Source organism: Camelina sativa, chromosome 19 (assembly GCF_030686135.1).
Source record: "Camelina sativa cultivar CO46 ecotype springtype chromosome 19, ASM3068613v1".
Lineage (NCBI taxonomy): Eukaryota > Viridiplantae > Streptophyta > Magnoliopsida > Brassicales > Brassicaceae > Camelina > Camelina sativa.
In genome coordinates, this window is record NC_141898.1 from 27838424 (window position 1) to 27845923 (window position 7500).

Consider the following 7500-nt stretch of genomic DNA (forward strand, 5'->3'; position numbering starts at 1 on the left):
GAGCAGCTGTCCCAACATCAAAAAAGGTACCGCTGTCGCCAATAGGAACAGGATCTGAGCCTGCCGTACGCACAGGACAGTCTCTTTCTGATGTGGTAGCAGTTCCAGGAGCAATCGCAGAGACAATTGAAGGATCTGCAGATTCGCAATCAGAGCCTGTGAAACCGGGAAGATGTCGAGATAGCAGGAGAAGAATTAGCAGTATGTGAGTGCGGAAGCAGAGTGGAGGATCGAGGGACCTGTGAAGGTGTGATAAAGGAACTGTCTGTTGAAACAGAAGGGACATATGAAGGTTTAGAACCAAGCTGCCAAGCACGAAGCAGAGAACTTGGATACGGTGGGATGAGATGGTGATAACAGTCCTGAAAACGAAAGACTAGAGCTCTTGCCCAACTGACAGACTTCACAAACAGAAAGATCGCTTTTATTAATAACTATAGCTTTACTAGTCTTGAGTTGTTGGAGAACTTGAGGATTTGGATGCCCAAGCCTATAATGCCAAGTGAGCTCACTAGCTGCTTGTTGTCTTGTAGAGTAGAAGACTTATAGATTAAAATTCTCCAACATATAGATGTCCTTACACCGTTTTTCCTTTGCTCAGCAAGCTCCGTGTTTGCTTGTCCTTTATGCATACTTCGTTAGCATCAAACTCAAAGAAGCATGGATAAATCATCACAAAGTTTGGACACAGAGAGAAGAGACTTAGTTATGAAAGGACAAACAAGAACTTCATTTAATGGTAAACTACTTGATGAGCTTGGTAGATTGGTAGATCCAACATGAGTGATGGGCAAGAAGGCTCCATCCCCAACCATCACACTGTCGGATCCCACATAAGGTTGTGACTGTTGGAGGTGATGAGCAGAATTGGTAATGTGAGAGGAGGCACCAGAATCTGGAAACCATTCTGTACCAAAGGTATCCGTGATCTGAAGAGCAGCAAGAGCTTGAGGAATATCACTGTTCTGGAAGGAGTTGTCATATCGGTTCCAGCATTTTAGGGCTGAGTGACCAGTTTAGCCACAGATTTGGCAAACGGGTCGAGAAGAGAACTGATCAGAGGAGTGGGATTGATGCAAACTAGTTGAGGGCTTGATAGCGTTGATGAAACCCTCTTCCTCTTGTAGAGAATGAGCCGCGACCACGGTAGTTACCAAACCGAGAATAGGACTGTCATACGAGTATACCAGAGGCTAAAGGTATTGAGTGATGATCCTTCCTCAACCCTAAGCTAGGCGAATCAATAACAAAGCAAGACTACTTTCCATCAGTACGGGGTACGCCATAAACGAAGTCAGAAGGTTGTCAATCAAATATGGTACGCGATGCTTGTCCAAATAAAAAACGATCCCTTAAAAGTGAGTTAGAAAGGTAAGAGTCTTGTACCTAGTAGAACTTCTAATAACTAATAAAAGCTATTTTCTCAGAAGCGAGAGCGCACCTCTCGCAACAAGTGCTCGAGTCACTCCGCACCTCGAGAAACAAGTCTCAGGAAGTGAGTGAGTTATAGTATTACAGGAGCTAATAGCTTCAGCAGAGAAATAAACACAGGAAATACTGGTGGGAATCTCACCTCCAAGCCTTTCATGGGCCCGCGTTGAAATACCCAACAAAAATCCAAAGATCATTGATAGCAGAATGAAGAAACTGAAGATCCTGCTATAAAGATCTCCTCATAATGTAATGAAATTATTATAAGAAATAAAATGAAAGCGCAGCTAACATTATCCAGGAACAAGGAACAGGTGATGGATTGAGCAGTAATAAAGGTAATGGTTGGAAGCTGATGGATGGCCGAGTAAAGAACCCAGATATTAGAAGGGAGACCGTTACAGTGGTTCAAGGTAGCTAAATTCATGTTTCGCGAATCATAGAAAAGAAAGAAGAAGGGATATTGGAAAAAAAAAGTCATGGATTTAGCAATACAAAGAGGTTCAGCTGTTTCCAAATACGGCGGATCTGGTGATAAAGGCCAAGGGCGTGCTCTTCTATTGAAGGAAGAACAAAAACGAAAAAGCTCTCTTTGCGTACTATGGATCTCTTACGTGCGATATTCCTTGCTTTGACTTTGACGAGCAGCATCCAGTACATTCACCCCGGCTGGGCAGTAGCGCCAAGAAGAACTTCAAGCTAAGAGCGAAGAGAAGGTAATGATTTCGCTCAGTAGAAGGTCACCTACATGGATATTGAGGCTATAAGCCGCAGGTAAGATATAGTTCACAAGTCGAAGGGGAATCTTGAATCAAATGTCGATTCATCTTAATTGTACGTCAATTCTAATTCAATTTGTTCTAAACTTCCTCGGGGCTAAAGCCTCGTGATTCAATTATGGCTCTTTGCTGCTATTAAGGTGATAGTATCTGCTTAGCCCATAGTAATAAGATGGTAGTGACCGCTTATCCTAAGTCTTCCGCCGGCATGGGTGTAACTGTCCTTCCAGAGTACCTCAAACAGTCCTCTTACGAAGCCTATTCCCGGCCTTACTCTGCATTCTTTCTTTCTGGTTGTACTAAGCAGGAGCGTTCCCCCTTACTGGCTAGGCGGCTAGTAGATGCTTGGCTTTCATTCCATTCTGATGATAAATGAACAAAGAGGTGTCGGACTGGGCATATAAGCAGCTATCAAAAATTTCACTCATGATACCAGGCGCGAGGAGCCTGTTTAAGACCATAGATTGCTTTTCGAAACCTGCACACATGAGAAGAGAAGAAAAATGAATATCGACCGCGAGGTTGAGACATGACTCTTTTCGGTTAAGTGACCCTGTAGAAAAGCGTTGTTGACATCCAATTGACGAAGAGTCCAGCCATGGTATAGAGTAATACTCAAAGACGAATAGTGATAGGCTTAACCACAGGGCTTAATCTATCAAAATAATCAATCCCAGGCCGCTGATTCCTGTCTAAAACACGAGAGAACCTTGCCTTGTGGGTGTCCGATGCCGACCCCGTTGTGCTGTGCGTCTTGTCTTTCCCAACGAAAGTGATGCCGATTCAGCGTGTGTGGCCTGATGCGGTTCAGCCTACCAATTAGTGGGGCAAGGAGATATGGTTTCCTTAGATTGAGAATACCTCCCTTCCTTAGGCATAAGCATGTCATGTATATGTACACAAGGGGAATAGCAACTAAAGCTCAATAGCACCTTAGTGAACTACAAGGGCTCTACCGCTCGGGTCCCTCAACCGAGAGCCCCTCCTCGCTACGATCCACCCTTTCTCTAGCCCTCTACTCAACCGCTTTAGCTGGCCCGCTTCTGAATGATCAGAAGTAGCAGATTCAATCTGTGAATCCCGTCTAGAGCTCCTCACACTGTCCGCATCATCATCAACGGTAAACGGATCAGATTTTAAGAGCTTCAAAATACATACAATACCCTAAGGAGTGAGGGATGTACCTTTTGAAAAGGGACTGACTGAACGGAATCAATGACTTACATTAACATTGCTCTTAAAAGAAGTCGAATTCCCTTCATTCAGAGCATAATTAATCTAGTCACTGATTTTAGTTATATAGTTATTCATGTTTGTTGTTCGTTGGACCTTTTTTGAAAGGCTTTGTTAATGCTTATCGAGTTATGATATAAGAAAGGGGAACGACTAAGGAAATGCCATGCTAAGCCCTATTTCCCTGCTGTTTCAACTTCTTTCTATAGCGATTGGACACAAGTTTTTCTCAAGTTAATGCAACTCCGTTTCAATTCCATAATTTGACTCAAACTACATGTCAATCCCCCAGTCCACTATAGGGGAGAGTTCACTCCAGTTAGGGGGTATTACCAGCGGCTTCGACCACATCCTATCCTCTCTAGCTACTGGCTTCTGTGGGGAGGGCAAACTTCTATATTTCCCTGCTAGTGCACTACTTCCTTTTCTTTCAGAACAGAGACGGAGCCCTGCTTTAAATTGACAGAGGAGTTATTGGACGCCGGGTATATCCAGCCATCCTAAGCATCTTATGAAGCCCCAGTGTTGTTCCAGAAGAAGCGGGAGCCTACGTCTATGCATCGACTAACCTATATCTAAACAAGGTTACCCTCAAGAATAAGTACCTGATTCTGCGCGTAGAAGACCTATTCGATCCGTTGGGAGATGCAAGCTTCTTCACCAAGTTGGATCTAAAGCCGGGGTACTACCAGGTGCGCATCGCCGAGGGTAATGAACCAAAGAGGAGTATACTTTATGAATGGGAAAGCAGTCATCAAGCCAGATGCGGATGAAATTCTAACTGCTGCGCTTACGCCTTTTGATTAGACAACTCCTAGTGCCAAGCTAACTAACTAGGATTCGTTCAAAGGATTCGTGAAAACAGAAAGAAGAGCTAGCGACTCTGACGAATCTAATGTTGCCCGCGTTGAGACGAAAAGAAAGGCGGATTCCCTATATAAGTGAATTTGTTCTTCAATCGATTCATCTCGGCCTTAGACTGCTACGGTTAGCTCTTGCCCCGAGCACCTGGACTGGCTATCTCGAAAGAAATGCTTTCATATCATAGCTGCTGACTTGGCTTTGAAACTAGGAGCTGAAGGAACGGCTACTGATTTGGGACCTAAATCATTTCATCCGGAAGTGACTGCACTCGCCTAAGCCAAGGCCAAGCTACTTTCATAACCACCAGGAAAGCCTAGCTACTTGTTCGTTCCTCACCCTGTCCCTTACCTCTTACCGTGGGAAAAGCCGTTGATATTCGTAGATCGTTCGTTGATTCCCTTGCTTTTGGGCGATGATTCGATTCTTCTGGGCTTGTTGCCACTAAAGAAAGAGTTCTGCCTTCTAGCCAAGCCTTTGAGACCAAGTCAAGCTTTCCAGCAGTCAACCAAGAAAGAGTGTTTCTCCCCTACTGAAGAAATGGAAGTCAGTCTGCTTTCCTTTTTAGCTTTGTTCACATCTGCTCTTTCCAGGACTGGCTATCTCTCAATGTATTCACGCATCTCGAAATAGTGAAAAGAAGTAGTCCCTCCTCCCAGAGCTGAAATAGCTGGAAAAAAAAACTTTAATAGAGGTAATGCCGACTCTTCTACTTTCTGGATCTTTTGAATAAGGCAAGGCCTTTACCTATTCCCTATCACAACCACTTTCAGTAGAGGAACTTTCTTTCCTTTTAGTCGAGTTATAGCTTTCGCTTCTTTAGATCCTGATCCTTTATTAGAGGAGATCGCTTTACTTTTTTATAAGAGCCATTGGCAGGACCAAGAAACTCTCATTCAAGGCGCCAATCATTCATAAATAATTCTTATATATGATATGCAATTCGATGATTCAATTTCTTGTGGAAAAGACTAGCGCAATGGCTTAATGCATTTCATTGGCAGTTTGGTCCTAACAAATTATGCTTTTTGGGAGAGGAGAACTTTCACTAAGCAATATTTGAGTTGGCTAACCCAATGATTGAGCTAGCTTCTAATCCATTTCAATCTCATTTTACACAGCAGAAGTTGTGGATTCATACCTGGAAGCAGGCAATGCCGCCACATTTCTCTTGTGAAAGAAGGTTACGCAGCTGATTCGGTTAATCACATGTCAGAGGCATTTATTTAAATCGCACATGTCAGAACAAGACCTAGGGATCCGGTGGCACTAGGAGCGGGTAGCCGAGTTTAGATCATTCCGTTAAGACACAACCACTTTTACAGTAAACATGCATTCGCCCAGCGCTCCCTCCTTACGAATGGTTACGGGACTAGAGCGAGTCTCTTTTTCTTTGCAAGAATAGGTCTGAGCCTGATGACATTCCTGCTTTCCTTGCCATGTCCAACTAAAGTGAAAGTTAATCAACTGCAAGGAGGAATCGACCTTTTTCTACTATTCATTTGCGCCGGAAACCCCTTCATTATTTGCCCTGAACTGGTGAAAGGAATAGGAGGACTTTTCCCTCGGTGGAAGTAGGGATTTAAGCACAGTTGTGATTCCGCTTTCATGTCTTGGATTGAGCTTTCTCACTCTTTTTATGCCTTTTTCTTGTCGGCGTCCTTTGTTCGCTACTGCTTTAAAGAATGGGATGAGGCTACCTGATCGTCGAGTCGACTTTCATTAATCAATTGGATTGGATCTTATTATCCCATAGTCATAAATCTGATTCTTCACTCAGTGGGAACAGTCTTCATGGTGGTACCAGTGCGTATATATGTAGATGAGTTTTGGTTCCCACCCTCGATTTTTCATTCAATCTTCCTATCTTTTTTTCCCTGCTTTGGAAGCATTCGATCTCTCGTAAGCAAACCCTCGTTAGAGAAAGGGGGCGGGAAGCCTGCGTGCGATTCTTGGGTTGGATATCCCTGGCTCTCTTCTCTCTGAGTCCCCGCTAGCTTTCAAGGGTTCATTCAATCTCCCTCCCAACGCAAGGAAACCGATCGATGCACTTGGCTTTAGGTTTCGATCGATAATAATTTATATTATATATAAAAACGCTTTTCGCTGGAGACTCGGGTGGGGCGCTTGCTCTCCACTGGCGGTTGAATGAAAGACGTACCCATAAAGTTGACCTAAGTTGGTATGCCTCCCATCGAACTAAAGCAAGAAATCTTCTTTCGATGCGAGTCTATTAAATGTTTAGCCACATTTGCTGCGCCCCGGTCAGTGGAGTCAATAGCCTTATCAGCTGTCCCTCCCTTTTTTTTAAATATTACCCAGGATCTTATCCCAGGCCGCTGATGAATTGGCAACGAGGCGAGCCTTGTACCGCTCAACACTGCCATCAGGTTTCCGCTTAACCCGATAAGACCCACAACAATCTTTTGATGAGGAGATGATGGTACTAGTTCCCGGGTGCCATGGAGAATTAATGCATTAAATTCAGCAGACATGGATGGTGGCACTAGGATCTGCATACGAGGCTTTTGGTGTGCGGACGTATGTGACCAATGCACTTATGCTGCCTTCACTCAAAGGAAAGCACTTTCAAAGAAGCAAGGGATGAAGGGGAGGTAAGCCTGTCTTAAAATCGATTAACTAAGCTAGCTTAATTCTTGAACTACTTGAACTAGAGGAGCGGTACGAGCGGCTTACTACAAAAGAAAGGCTATTTGAGATGCTTTTTCCGGGCCAAAGTACTCTGACCCATGATACCGATTCAAGCTCACTGAGAACGGATTTTCTTAGTTTGAAATTCAACTACGGACCAACAAAGATTGATTGTTGTCCCGTTGACAGGAAGATGGAGGGTTGTTCTCGTACTCGCTTGGCGGGGTGGGCATTCTTATTTGTTTAAGACTTTTCACAGCTTTTAGGCGCTAGGAGGGCTTGATAGCTTTGATGTAACCGGTTTTGGTCGTTGTTGGAATTGATGAGCCAAACAAGCCAGTTCTCAGCCTTCTATAGTATTCGTTTGAATACGAGACAAAGGAATCTATAGGCCTATCTCTCACTTTTTAATACTATTATTGCTAGTGCTAAGGAGCTAGAGTATACTAGTCTAGAAAAGAATCCCACATAGTTGGCTATCTTACTCTAATACCAATGCGAAGAAACTCATTAATTCATTGATGAGGAGGGCGAAGAAACTTTT

At 43.8% G+C, this 7500-nt stretch overlaps 2 protein-coding genes across 2 annotated transcripts in view; both read left to right on the forward strand.

The window, feature by feature from the left end:
- Positions 1–7500, forward strand: part of LOC147921179 (uncharacterized) — a 62645-nt gene that overhangs the window by 40068 nt on the left and 15077 nt on the right. The window contains 1 exon segment of the mRNA XM_087501381.1: positions 1–7500. This exon segment is cut by the window's left edge and continues 39699 nt beyond it; it is cut by the window's right edge and continues 15077 nt beyond it. The gene's annotated coding sequence lies outside the window, so the exon portion shown is untranslated.
- Positions 1–7500, forward strand: part of LOC147921183 (Ycf1 protein) — a 52231-nt gene that overhangs the window by 29654 nt on the left and 15077 nt on the right. The window contains exon 1 of the mRNA XM_087500361.1: positions 1–7500. This exon is cut by the window's left edge and continues 29654 nt beyond it; it is cut by the window's right edge and continues 15077 nt beyond it. The gene's annotated coding sequence lies outside the window, so the exon portion shown is untranslated.